At 39.9% G+C, this 15,403-nt stretch overlaps 1 protein-coding gene across 1 annotated transcript in view; it reads right to left on the reverse strand.

Moving 5' to 3' along the window:
- Positions 1-15,051, reverse strand: part of TMEM125 (transmembrane protein 125) — a 193,958-nt gene extending 178,907 nt beyond the window's left edge. Inside the window, exon 1 of the mRNA XM_044085752.1 lies at positions 14,777-15,051. The gene's annotated coding sequence lies outside the window, so the exon portion shown is untranslated. The remainder of the gene's footprint in view (positions 1-14,776) is intronic.
- Positions 15,052-15,403: the final 352 nt, after the last annotated feature.

A 15,403-nucleotide genomic window follows, 5' to 3' on the forward strand; every position in this document is an offset into this window, starting at 1 on the left:
ACTGTTCCAACAAACATACACACAACACAAGCACACCAAAATACATAATCCACACACATACACTTCACAAAACCCTACACTAAACCATACATACACTACTAGCTATCCACTTACCTTAACTCAAACTAACCCTAAGGTCCGTAACTACTGTGCAATCACCTTACCCGCTCCCTAACCCTAAAGTCCCCTTACCCGCCCTAACCCTAAAGTCCCTATCACACAGTCACCTTACCTGCTCCCTAACTCAAAGGTCCCTATTGCACACTCACCTTAGTTCACACACTTAACTTAACTCGGTCTGTAATCTTTGCTCCACAGTCGAGGAAATAGTGAAGCTGCAGAAACGGCCCACCGAATACTTTCCCTAGGAAAGTATTCGATATTCTGCAGCTTCGTTATTTCCGGCTTTTGATGCAAAGGGTTCGATATTAGTACATTCGAAGTAGTAATACTTCAATGTACTAATATAGACCTCTGTGACTTTCTATGTGTTCTGAAGAGCATTTTAAAGTTTTTGTTTTCTTTTTACAGAACCTTTTCATCCAGTGATGGCTTGAACAGAAATTATGATAAAGGAAAGAAACTCAGCATAGCTGTACAACTTTAGCTATCCTTGTATCTTTTCAATACACATTTCCTGAACAGAAAGATGCAGTAATAAGTTCTTAGGAAATAACTCAATTGAATTGGGACCCCTAGATGCCATAGATGCTCTAGGATACATTTTAGGTAATTTCTCAACTTTTTAATCCAATGATGGCCTGAGCAAAAATTCTGTAAAAAAGGAAATTCAGTCTTATTTTTCTTCAAGGTAGACATAAGTTGTGCCTAAAGCTTGATGTTCATCGCTGACAAAATAGTATCTTATAATAAACTAAAAAGACAATTGTTATGTTGTGAGGATACACAAATCCTATCTGGGAATATTGCCTACCTCCCTGCCCCTCCCCCTTCCACAAAAATACAGTCATTCCCTGTGCATCTATCTGGCTCAAAAGGTCACAGTCATGTAGTTTAAGTGAACTCTCTCATACATATACATAGCATGCTTCTTCACTTCTCATCCATGTCCCCCCAAAGGAAGTCATTTGTATACATGCCAGATGCATGATTGAGGAAAGTTAAAAAAAGTAATGATTACACCAATATATTCACTTTGTTAGTACTATACATTACTCTGCCCCTACACAAGCTAAAGTAACCTTCTTTGTATACATCACAAACAAGCTTGTGGATGTCACCACTAAAGGCAGTTTGTTTAAACAAGCCACTAGCTTAAAATAAACAAAACGAACTGCCGCCAAAGCCGAAGTTATAAAAATTAAAAACTGATTCACTTTATTACTTGTACTTTAAAACTGATATTGTCCGGCTGCTAAGTGGATAAGCTCTTTTGGTTGTTAACCTTTTTCAAATCCTGAATAAAAATCAGCTTTAAGTACAAGTAATAAAGTGAATCAGTTTTTAATTTTTATAACTTCAGCTTTGGTGGCAGTTCGTTTTGTTTATTTTAAGCTATTTTTTGTATACCTCTGAGGTCTGTAAAAAAGTAAAAGAAACAATAACCACACAGCCCCAGCCCAAACATAAGTTAATAATGCCCTCCTGTATATACCTCTAAGGTTTGACTGTGATGAAAATTAAACTAATGACCACACAATCCCCAGCCACCTCCCCCCCACATAACATACAGCAACCTTCAGTGCACACACATCTGAGCAGGACTGATTTTAGAATGGGTGCAGTTGAGGGCAGAGGCTACCGCTAAGTCCATGTCAAAATCCATCCATACTGTTTGGAATGGGGTGACCACCAGACTCCTAGAACATCCATATGTCTGAATGTTCTGTGATATAGTTTATGCCTTATTTTTGAAATATAATTACCTGTCAACTACATTTTTACTGCTACCCAGAAGAAGGGTGGGGGGTTGGCACAGGGGTTAAGGTCTTTCCCTAACAGATACAAAGTATAGAGTTTGATTTTGATCTCCGGTTGTTGGTTAGGCTTGTAATAGTCTAGAGACTGATAGTCTAGTATTTACCTATGAACCTATGAGCAATGTATGTGTCCCAGCATTATTGTGTGTGCACAGATAAAAATCATATTTTTTTTTACAAACACACCTGCGCGTGCGCACACACACACACACACACACACACACACACACACACACACACACACACCTTCAGGAAAAAAGGAGCACTTCCATTTCACCTGCTGTGTGTTTTTGAGGTGCTGTGGTTAACCAGAGCACATAGATAGACACATACACTCGCAGTCAGGGAAGGCATGCAGATTCCACATAGCCAAGAACTCATTCAGTGCAAAGCACAGTGAGATGGCAGTGCTACTCGCTGCAACACAGTGGTAATGAGCAGCTGCTTTCACACAACCTCTTCCTGCCAAACCACCAAAGATAGCCATCTATCATGTGCAAGGTCTGTTTGGTAATGGTAAGTGAAAGAAAATACAGCCAGCTTCTAACTTTTAAATATATTGCAACCACCCCAAACACACTCACACACACTCACACACACATGCTCACACACACCCACTCACTCACGCACATTCATACAGACACACACACACTCTCTCACACACACACAGACACATACTCATACATACATGCTCACACACACACACACACACGCACTCACACATACATGCTCACACACACTCTCTCTCTCACACACACACACACACACACACACACACACACACACACTCACACACACTCACACATACATGATCACACACACCCACTCACTCACGCACATTCATACAGACACACTCTCACAGCCCCACACACACACACACACACACACACACACACACACACACACACACACACACACACACACACTCTCACAGACACACACACACAGACACAGGCACACACACACATAGACACACACACACACACACACACACAGACATACCCACTCACACACACTCACACATACTCATGCTCACACACACTCACACACACACACACACACACACACACACACACACACACACTCATGCTCACACACTCATGCTCACACACTCTCACACAGACACACACACACACACACACACACACAAAACAGATACTAGTCTCACACTCACACACACACATACTCACATACACTCACACTCTCTCACTTGCACTCACTCACACATGCACACACACACACACACACACACACACTCATACACTCCCACACACGTTCACACACACTCACACAGACACATACTCGCACACACACGTGCTCACACACACACTCTCACACACACAGACACTCACACACACACTCACACAGACACACACTCACAAACACAAACACACACTCAAGCACACACACACACACGCGCACATGCACACACACACACACACACACACACACACATGCGTATGTTAGAAAGTGAAATACATTGTAGCCAGCTTGTTACTCCTACACTGCAACACACACATATGTCCTAGCAATACTATTTTTCCTTTTATTTTAGCAACTAGCAGTACATTATGCAACACTGGTGCTGTTACACCACATCAGTGACTGATGTTCAGCAATTAGCAAACAGGGTTAAGTCTCTTTTATTTACTTCATTGAGGAGTAAAACATACCTATCACTGTTCCTGATTTCACAGACGGTCAATGATTTTGCCTCATAATTTTACTGTCTTCCTCACATAAAACTTTGATTTGTTGGTAAATCATTTAGGATTACAAACAGGGTAACCACTTGAAATGTCGGGACCCTTTAGAGTGAGTCCTGTAATATAGAGCCTGAATGGCCAAAAAAAACAGACTTGCACATACTGAGTCCAAGATGGACATTTCTAGGAATATTCTCTTTCTTCAGAGATATGGCATGGCGATATTAGAGTTGGTATATATAAGTTTAGGGATGTGGTGGTGGAGGGGGGCTTACCCACTGCAAAAAAAAGAAATTTAAGGAAGGGTGATGTTTGAGATTCACTCTTCTCCTGGAATTTTGATCTATTTTTTTGAAGTGTTGGCACCAGGCATTTTGAGTGCCAACATTTCAATAGGGAGCCTAATAGCCAGTCAATAAACCCAGTTGTAGAATATGTATGTGTGTTGTACCTTTAAGAAGCATTTCCAAGGATAGCACATGCATGTAAGTAGCAAGCGCATGCTAGCTTCAGTGCCATTTTGAGAGTGCTGCCAGACAGTGAGCATATATGAAAGAGAGAGTCAGTTTGTTTACAAGTTTATCTAAGTTAAAAGTTATTGCCTCATTCCTGATGTGTTTGTACATAATAAAGCTGCTTGAACAGAACCTATGAATGTTCGTCTGTTATATCCTGAGCAAGTGAACACCATTTATCAAAGTTTCATACTTCATATTGCTCAAAAATGCATGTTGATTCAAATGTGTTATTCTGTTAACTTTTTAAGTGAATTAGAATAATATTTAAAATGTGTTCTTGAGAATGTTGAAGTCTTTATTCTGCTATTGTTTTTAGCTTTGCCCAGAATTCTTGGGCAAAAAAGTTAAGAGTTATAGTATCTAGTGTTCTGCCAGTATTTATAAAACTGCCTGAAAGAGAAGAGCACCCCTGATGGTCAGAAGCATCAGACTTTCTTAAAATCCAAGGTAAGCACTGAGATCAGTTACTCTGGGGTGCTAATCTCTAATGCTTACCTTATTCATGTTCATTCACTGACTATCAGCTTTATCCTAACAGGATCATATCACAACCCTGTTTCAGTTAAAGAGCATAACCAGAAAATGAATACTTTTTTTTCTCCAAATTTTTCCCCAACCAGCAGCAGCTCTTGTGGGACCCCCACACAGTCAGCAATGATTAAAGGTCTCCCCCACTTGCAGTCATGGGTATTGCAGGTGCCTAAAACTGACTAGGATGTTAGTTTTAGCGGACAGAATGTCCACCAGCATGATTTAATTAAGATAAGAGTACTATCAATGGCAAAATATTTAATGAAATTGTGAAGTCTGTTATTTGACAATGTAGTGTTACTATAACCAGAGATAGCTTTCAAATTTAAAGGTGATATAAATAAGAGATATTATTATCCACCTGCTTTTTTAACTACACAAGATTGTTGTACTAGCATTTGTCGGGTTGAGTGACATTACAAAATATCAAATAAGATATCTTGCTGTGGTTGTAGGGCCCCTCCTGGACTAGGAGGCCCTCAGCAGCCTCAGGGTTCATTGGTACCTAAAGCCGTCTATGCATGTGACTTTAGAATAACCAAAGTGTGAACAAATTCCAATCTTTCTTTATACACAGCTGTGAGGAGTCAAGCCCTGTGGAGCTTTGTTAACAGCCTGTACTGTAGGACTTAGGACCATGGGTCATTTTTACTACGAAGAGCATTTTTTTATTTCTGACACTTTGAGTTGTCACAGAGACTCACTTGAACAAATCAATGGTGGGAGATATTATGTATGAATGGAAAGCCAGAAATGTGCAACATTGTCTTATTCTCTGTCCGATTTTGGGACTCTCTGAACATTCCAGTATATTTTTGTATCTCTTGAAACTCAGCGGTCAAGAATATACTACATGCAAGCTTGAGCAATACCAGAAAAGTCTGGAAAAAGAAAAAGTAGATTATAATTTCTGTCCCACTCTTGCTGTTTTGCTTGTTGTTAGCCAAGGAACTAAACCTGCAGTTGCTCTCCTCTGAAGTACTGCATGGTGCCAGACATCTACCTCAGGCATGGCTGGGAAGTATTATGGTGCCAGACATCTACCTCAAGCATGGCTGGGAAGTACTATGGTACCAGACATCTACCTCAGGCATGGCTAGAAAGTATTATGGTGTCAGACATCTACCTCAGGCATGGCTGGGAAGTATTATGGTACCAGACATCTGCCTCAGGCATGGCTGGGAAGCATTATGGTGCCAAACATCTACCTCAGGCATGGCTGGGAAGTATTAAGCAGATGTACCTCATGTATGGCATGGCTGGGAAGCATTATGGTGCCAGACATCTACCTCAGGCATGGCTGGGAAGTATTAAGCAGATGTACCTCATGTATGGCTGGGAAGTATTAAGCAGACATGTACCTCATGTATGGCTGGGAAGTATTATGGTGCCAGACATCTACCTCATGCATGGCTGGGAAGTTTTACTCACGGTGCCCCATGGTAAGCACTTGGTGGTTCATCCCCTAGCTGGAAGGTCAAGACTTCAGGATCTTTTTCTTTGTCAAATAGGTATGCACATAAACTATTCATGTCCAGGGATGATTGCTCAAAATTGGACATTTATTACCACTGGTCACCATTGAAATGTCAGCTAGAAGTCCACAGTATGTCTTTCTCCTTTTTTCTCCATCAGTTGTGTGTTGCCATCTATGACAGTTCCCCGGCTCTTCTTATCATTAAGGTACTTCTAGGTAGAGTGGGTGACTTGTATATGACCTTCCCCCAGTTAAAAAGGGTATCGTGTGGGAATCCAGTGTACATCACAAAAAAAACCCCACTATGAGTACTGTAGTATCTCTTGAAGCCAATGTCTCAAAAATAAATGGGAGAATGGAGAAAATCAGCAGAAGGCCCACTAAACCTGTGCAGATTGTCTGTTAAAGTCCATACTAGTGGACTAAGGAACCTATGCATGTAAACCTTGTCTTTTAAGGTGATAGAAGAAAAGCTCTGGTTTCTTAGTATGTTTTAAGGAGAAATAAAGGGATCAGATTATTCTTACTAGTGGACCAAGGAACCTATGCATGTAAACCTTGTCTTTTAAGGTGATAGAAGAAAAGCTCTGGTTTCTTAGTATGTTTTAAGGAGAAATAAAGGGATCAGACGATTCTTACACACACATTATATATATATATATATATATATATATATATATATATATATATATATATATATATATATATATAAAACATACTTGATCTCAAGCAGATATGAAGTTAAGGTGGAGACACAGAAGTGTGTTTTCACCAAAATAGCTGTATAATCTCTTATTCTCACTTCTCTTCTCCCACAACCCACCAAACATTTCTCTATAGACATTTTTAACATTCTCCATTCCTTCAAGGGTAATTGACTCTTTTTTTTCTATTTTATGTTATTACAGATGAGAATTCAAGGCTGAAGTTTCAAATGTATCTACAGCATGTATCCAAACCCCTCTTTGTTCTGCACGTGAGCAGTCACAGGATTCCAAATTATGTACACACTGTAAAGGTATCTCAGTGGAAACGAAAGAGAGGACTAGAGAAGTAAAAGAAAAAAAAATAGTCACAGTAAAGTGGGATAAGATGGAGAGAGAAAAGGTGTGCAGTTAGATAGGTCAGACAGTGTATGTTGTCAAATTCAAAATGAATGGCAGCTCCATCAAGAGAATGTAAGGAATGACAAGAGATTGTAGTGTCTGCAAAATCTAGTAATTAAATTTGTGTGATCTTAGGCTTGTAATATTCCCATTATTCTTTAGGGCAATGATCCATATCTTACATTTGGCTATTTGCATATTGTATGTCATCTTTAATGGTTTCCTTATTTTTTTTAATTCTTTTTGTCCCACTGTCAACTACTTTTAGGTCTCTGTGTGAAGCTCTATTGCAGACTGCACTACAAAGCTTTTGAACTTCATCAGATGTTTTGACTTCTTTTCCGAGCCAGGGTCTACCAGTCTAGCAATCTTCAGAATAGGAATCAGTGTGAAAATGCTTGTAATTTGCGGTGCTAAGGCTTTTCCTGGTTATTAGAATATTCTTTTTTTTCTCTCTTTAACAAACAATGCTATCTACGTGGCTGTTCTCTCTCTCTCTCTTTTTAACACTGTGCTATCCATGTGACTGCTCTTTTGTTTTCTTTTGCAGACCATGCTTGTAATGGTACTCCTTGGTGAGGGGCACCTAAATGGGTGTCTTGCTTATCAGGCAGCAAATACAAGCCCCACCCCCACCCCCAGGAAAGAGAACTTGTCACTCGAGTCTGTCCTGTTGAGCCAGACCACTGGTAATGAGGTATGATCCTACACATGAGTTGCTGAGATTTGAGACTGTAGCTGGGAAAATAAATTACACGCACACACACACACACACACACACACACACACACACACACACACACACACACACACACACAAACACACTTTGGACACGCACACACAAACACATGTGTACACACGCGCACACACTATGAGTGTGGCAACTCAGTTTCTGCCAATGTGGCCTATGCTCTGCATTACCACTTTTTCCTTTTACTAACTCATCTCCCCTCTATCTATTTCCTTGTGGGATTCTGTTCATCAAAAATATGGCACACAAATTGCTGATATATGACATTATAGCTGGTACACACAAACACACACACACACACACACACACACACACACACACACACACACACACACACACACACACACACACACAGTTTTCAAATATGGCATCTCAGTTACTACGGATGTGGCTTATACTCTGTATCACTGCTATTGCTTTTTTTATCTGCATCTCAAAAATAATAACCCTGTTACACTTGCGGCATGATCCAATTTTTTAGGTATTAGTATTATCCTCTCCCATGTCTTGCCAGCAATTACTGTCTTGTGCAGGTCTGCCTGTTTCCTTTATCTATTTAAGACACAGATCCTTCAAATCATACAGCATATATCCCACTCTTAACACACTAGTCAAACGTGACAGAATTTGTATGATCTACAGCCTTTACTAAAGCTGATCATCATGCCTCAGCAAAATGACTACAGTAAACTCTCAGTTAACCAGCACCCATGGGGATAGGTAGATAACGGATAACTGTAGTTTCTGGTTGCTTGAGAGTTACTGTTAAAAATAGGCCTCACTAATATTGCATCCTATACTACCATACCATACCATAAACACTGTACTGATATGATTTTAATATTGAAATACAGTAATTAAAAGCCTGGCTGGGGGAAACAGAAAGTGCAACTTATGAAAATTTAATTGTTCATACTATACTGTATTTCTTCGATTTTTTTTTTTTGCTGGTTGTTTGAGTTCCAGTTAACTGAGAGTTTACTGTATTTCTGTGGGGTCTATATTATATCGCCAAGACGGCAACACAGCGAATACCGTTTCAGGGACACACAAACATCGATCCACCACTTACACAAATGGGCAGAACATCCATTTTTTTCCAAGGGAAAACAAATCACTTAGCCGTCACCATGTAATTGTCCTTTTCCCCACTGTAGTGTGATCTTGGAGTTGTTATATATAATTAGGTGGCAAACCAGGTTAAGGAACAAACCTAGAAGGTTGAATTGCCACATAAAATGTTTGTTCCTTAAACTAGTTTGCTGCCATTGGAGTCTGTGAACTGCTTTTGTTTCAGTTCTGAGTTTACACTGTGTTTTTTTGCATATTTAGTTAGGTGGGTGTGGGGGGGCACATCCCCCCCACATTGGGTGGTGTAGGGGGCAAAGCCCCCCACTTTGTAATGTTAGGTATGGTGTTTCATGTATGGTTGGACTAATGATTTTTTTTCCCTTGGAAAAAAAATCTATGTTCTGGCTGTTTGTGGAAGTAGTAGACAGATGTTTACGTGTCGCTGAAACGGCATTCGCTGTACTGCCATTTCGGCGAGATAATATAAACCCATTTCTGTGAACAATGCATTCTTTACTCCTTCCCAAGGCCTACATCTTATAGCTTCAAATAGTGCCCTCATTCTTTTTTGAAAATACACATCTCTCACTTTTCAATTGTGTTTTAGTTCACACCCCCAGTAACCCCATCTTCTCCAGGTTCAAGGACATCCTATCCCTCTGTCCCCTTCCCCACTATATCTTTCATTGACATGAATATTTTGACTAAGTTTTCTATAATAAGAATGTGTAAATAACATGCAAGAAAAATGTAATTGCAGTAACACTGACATTAACTCAATGTTACTTCCCCAGTAAGGAAACCTCCATAAAAAACGTCTCCAAAGCCAACTTCATGTTACTCAAGTCAAAAGTGACAAACTTCATGACACCCATGCAGACGGGAACTGAAAGTTTGACTGCTGAATCCTACACTAAGGCACTGTACGAGCACATCAACTCATGCATGAATCGTGCTATCCCATATAGAAACCAAGATGCTCTCCTCCAAAAAAAGGAAGCCAATCTGGTGGTCACCTGCCATAAACAAACTTTACAACAAAAGGAAGAAACTGTTGTAGAAAAGAGGAAAATCCCAGGATGCAAAAAAAAAACCCTTTACCAGCCTCAGTAAGAAACTGAGATCCCTCATAAAATCCTCCAAAGCTAGTTACGAAAATAAAATTGCCAAAGATTCCAAAGCCAACCACAAGGCATTCTATAACTATGTTAAGAATCTAAATGGCAATGCTCAGATCTACTCTGAGCTAAAACATAATGGCATTAAATATACTGATCCCAAGGATATTGCCAATATCCTGGCAGAGCGATTCAGTGCCAACTTCACCCCCCTCTCACCCCCTAAACTGCCCATTTCAATACCGGAAGATTGCCAAATTCCAGTAATAACGGCCACACAGGTAAAAAAACACACTCTCCAAAGCTAAGAATACCGCATCCATGGGACCAAATGACATCCCGGGCTATGTACTACATGAACTACAATATGAACTGGCACATCACCTAAGTGTCATGTTTAATCATAGCCTCACCTCAGGTTTCGTGCCCACTGAGTGGTGCAGAGCTACAGTTATCCCACTCCACAAGGGAGGATCCACCGTCCCATCAGTCTGACGATCCTTATCTGCAAGGACATGGAGTGTATTATCATGGAACTTATAAACAAAGACATTGGCAACCTTCAAACACTGGACCTCACCCAGTTTGGGTTGGTGAAGGGCCGATCTTGTCTCCTGAACCTGATTGACTTCTTTGAATTTGTCTCCCGAGCCATGGACAAGGGTAAGGTAGTCCACACAGCCTATCTAGACCTTGCTAAGGCCTTTAACACCATCCCCCATGCTGGAATCATAGATAAACTTACTAAGCTGGGCATTAATTCCTACATCACCCAATGGGTTTCCAACTGGCTTACTGACAGAACCCACAATGTAAAAGTAGCCGACTCCAAATCCAGCTCCAGACAAGTGACAAGTGGAGTACCTCAGGGTTCAGTCCTGGGACCGCACTTGTTTGGCATCTACTTCTCTGAAGTACAGGCCAACACTAAGGGACTCTGGCTAACAAAGTTCACAGATGACTGCAAACTGGGAGCCATTACTGAATCCCCAAATGATGTGGATACTCTACAAAAGGGCCTTACAGAAACAGATGCTTGGTGCCAGAGCCATGGGCTCAAGCTCAATGTCAAGAAATGTATAGTTATCCCCTTTGGGAAAAAACATGTACCCATGAATTACCACATAGGTGGCAGTACACTAAACACCAAAAGTGTGACAAGAGACTTAGGGACACAGGTGGACAGTGGTCTCACCTTTGATAACCACATCGCCACAACAGTCAGGAAATCCTTCTATGTGGCACACCTCATCACTAAGGGCTTTTCATCCAGAAAAAAGGAGGTCATTGTCCCATTGTACTCATCCCTCATTAGACTCATTATAAAGTACAACGCCCCATTTGGTATGTACCTCTCAAGACATTTGCAACAACTGGAAAGGCCGCAGAAATACCTCACTAAAAGAATCACAGGCCTAAAGCAGATGCCCTACGCTGACTGCCTTAAAAAACTCCAGCTATACTCTGTCGCATATCGTCTACTCAGAGGCGATCTCTGCTTAACATACGAGGCCATGTCAAACCCAGAGCTGTTGGACATGCTATACTTAAAGAAATCCCAATCCCACAGAGCCACACGCTCCAGGGATCTAAACCTTGTCATCACAATAAACAAAACATGCTGGAGGGATAGGTTCCTGATGCAGAGACTCCCCAGACTCTGGAATAGACTGCCCATACATGTCAAACAGAGTGCCTCTTTGACCCTCTTCAAAAGGAACCTTGATGAATGGATGGGAGAAAGGAAATTCACCCCGGGGATCACGTCAGTCACCCTGCTAGACAGGGGTCCAGGGAAGTAAATAGTGTGGGAAGAAATAGCCAGGGAACTGTTATGGCTAGGCTTGTATAGGCCCTAGGGCTGACAGCCTAGTACCAACCTATGAACCTATGATATGTAATGCTAATGCAATACTTTCTTAGAATTGTACCAGTGGTTGTGTACCCCAGGATGAGCCTGAAAGTGGTTCACTGAAATCAGAGCTCTACCCTAACCAACCAATAAACAAGTAAATAAATAAAGTAAATGCATATGTACATACATACATACATACATACATACCTAAATGAAACATAGTTGTACTTGAGGATTTCCTTGATGCATCTAAATGCTTCTTTTCTACCAGAGAGGTCTTCTCTTACTATCTTTACTCACGTGACACCCTTGCAAATAAGCACAAATGCTCTAAAAGGATCCTTATTACTGTGTATAAAGAAGGCTAACAATATGTCTTTTTCTACAAGGCATGCCTCTCACTATGCATTCTAACATTCTGCCGTACTCCCTTGTCTGGATTTTATACTTCATGATTGTTTTGAGTCATCCAATGTCATTACTCTGGACTCCTTTCTATTTTGTTACTATCACTGCTTTCCCTCCAGACTGTGAGTTATAATCCTGGACATTCACTTCTCATATACAATACTTTGCATTGAATTGAACCAGTTATGTTTTAAACCAGTTATCCAGGCTTTACAGTTTCCACTCCATACTTTCTGCCCTTCCTGAGATGTTGATATTATGTCGTCAGTAAAAAGCATATTATTCCTTTCAGACCTTTTACAAAATTATTTCTGAAGATAAGGAACAGAATTGCCCCACTACTAAACCTTTATCCCTACCACTCATCACCCACTGTTACTGCATCTTGCCTGTTCACAATGAAACTGCTTGATATGAGTCTATTAAGTCTCCCAACCTTCTCTACTAGTGGTCTATGTCTACCCTCCCACTGAATATTTCAGCATGGGAGTTTTGTAATGTAGGTGAGGAATCCTGCTGTATTCATTGTGTTGCACTTTAACTGCCTAAGTTTAGTCCTTTTCTAACACCAGATGAAGTCCCCTCATCAGTTTGTCTAACCTGGAATTTAATGTTCGCTATTTGTCCCAAAGACTTCATCAGATTTCTGATGAAGTCTTTGGGACAAATAGTGAACGTTAAATTTTAACTACACTAAAAAAGAACTTTCTTAGCTTCTCCGGTGCTTTTCTTGATGGATTTTGTGTTTTTTTGTGTACTGTGGACACCTTGGCCTGCTTGTGAGCTGCTTTTCTTCTTTTATTAGTTTGTCTAACCTATTTACTGTTGTCTTCAATACTGTAGCTGTCACTTATAAATGGAAACCATTTTCTTCTTGCTCATCAGTGATATACTGTGTTTATTTTGCCACATGGGTAGGTCCACATGAAGGGCTGTGGTCCATTTGACCCCTTTCCACTGTCAATCCAGGACCACAGCTATGTAGCTCAGTGACAAACATTATGCTACATTGCTTCCAGTGTCACACCCAAGATGATGCAGAGGTGTACAGATAAGGACAACGACAGGAACTTAATTGCACTCGAACCTTCTATCTGTCATCAAGGTACCTGCACTTTTCATCACACTGTCTTCATTTCTTAAGCTTGTTACATATTCAGTAGTGTAAGTTATAACCTTGTGGTCTAGCTAAGCTTATTTACTAGCTCCCAGTGTGGAAGCCTGGGCAAAACATTGTGGGTACTTAAATTTATTGGACTGCAATCATGTTTTTAGTCTTCCACATCTCTTTACAGGCAAGAGCATTAATAACACGCCTGAAAGTACTCCCTGCAGTTCCTGCACTTCAATTCAGTTCTCTGTTTCAGCTAATTTCTGCTCACCACCTGATTTCAAGTTTTGATATCCTGTCTTCCTCATATTTTACTTTTATCTTTGACATAATGGATCTTTAAATAGATATCTACTTGCTTATTTTCTTGTGTACAGATCCTCACTGAATTGTTTTCTCTAAAGTGTGCAGAACCTTAAATACAAATCATTTTACATGTTATCTGGAACCATCCACTGTTATTTTAATACATGGAAATGGCGTAAACTCAAAGTATAAGTTGTCTTTTTTCATTAAACATTTGTTTCAACTGAGTTAAATTCTGTGCCCATAATGATACATGTATTGTTTTATATCCTCAGCAAACACACTTACCTAGCCACTTATTACTTTTGCTGCCAAATACTGAGATGGACACCGTATGATTTTATTTATTCATATATTGTCATGATACGCCATTAATATCACCCTACGTATATTGTTACAGAAAGATGCACACATTATTCCTTTATTTCCTTATAAACATCTTTGACACGGCACACATTATACACCTGTGTATATATTACCATATATGGATAACACATTTGAAAAAATTTTTTATATATATATATATATATATATATATACATACATACATACACACACACACATGCCCACAAAATGGCAAACATCATACAGAACAGGAAGAGACCTGGCCCTTATCTCACCACATTTTACTTTTCAAAGACAAATGAAAAAAGCAATTGAACAGCCTTCCTGAGTGGTGGCACCCTTCTTCCCTCTGTGTACATTACCATTTTCTGTAAAAAACTCAGTGCTTTAATGATTGTAAGGTAAAGTATTATAGAAAAGCTATCACAAAACAATGTAGCAAAAAAAAAAACTAAAGAACTCTTACAGCTTTTTTCTGTGAAGTCGCTCTATTATAAAAGGTGCTGTTGTCAGGAATCCCTTGAGTATCTTACCTACTGCAGCAGCTGATTTTCTCACTTCTCTCTCGTTCAAAGGTGAACTTCCTGATTTCCCAAGCTTTGAAGTCTTTGACTCACTCCGGTTCACAGCATATGTGTGCTTCATGTGTATGTAAACTGCAGATTACTTAACAAGCTCCTAAGTGCAGTTTCTATCCTGGAATTCAACCTGTGGCAGCCTCCCAATGTACATGTAACAGTCCTGAAGCTGTTTCTGGTAATCCAAGTCCAGTATAGTATGAAGTAATCCACTCAGGTACAGACTCAGGTCTGACTGCTCCTGTCACTCATCTGAACTTTCACCTGTGAAAAAGGTACATCCTTCTTGGAGGGTGGGGCTTTTCTTGTCAAACTATCAGAGTTTAAGTTCCAGTAAACGTTTGTTATACCCATTATTTCCTCTCAGCACTTTCTTGTTTAATTCCTTTATTTCTGCCTTTTTTTTTCTTTCTGTTAATTGTGCACTTAATTAACTTACATTTTCATATTTGCTTAATTTCACTGCCTATATCATATAATAAAAAATAAATGTTAATGTTCTATTTTAAAGTGAAGAAACATTTTAATTTCTAATTACAAGAACCAGTGGATTTAGTCTTAGTGTTTGACTAATTGTAGCTG

Source organism: Protopterus annectens, chromosome 10.part0 (assembly GCF_019279795.1).
Source record: "Protopterus annectens isolate FY-2018-M chromosome 10.part0, PAN1.0, whole genome shotgun sequence".
Lineage (NCBI taxonomy): Eukaryota > Metazoa > Chordata > Ceratodontiformes > Protopteridae > Protopterus > Protopterus annectens.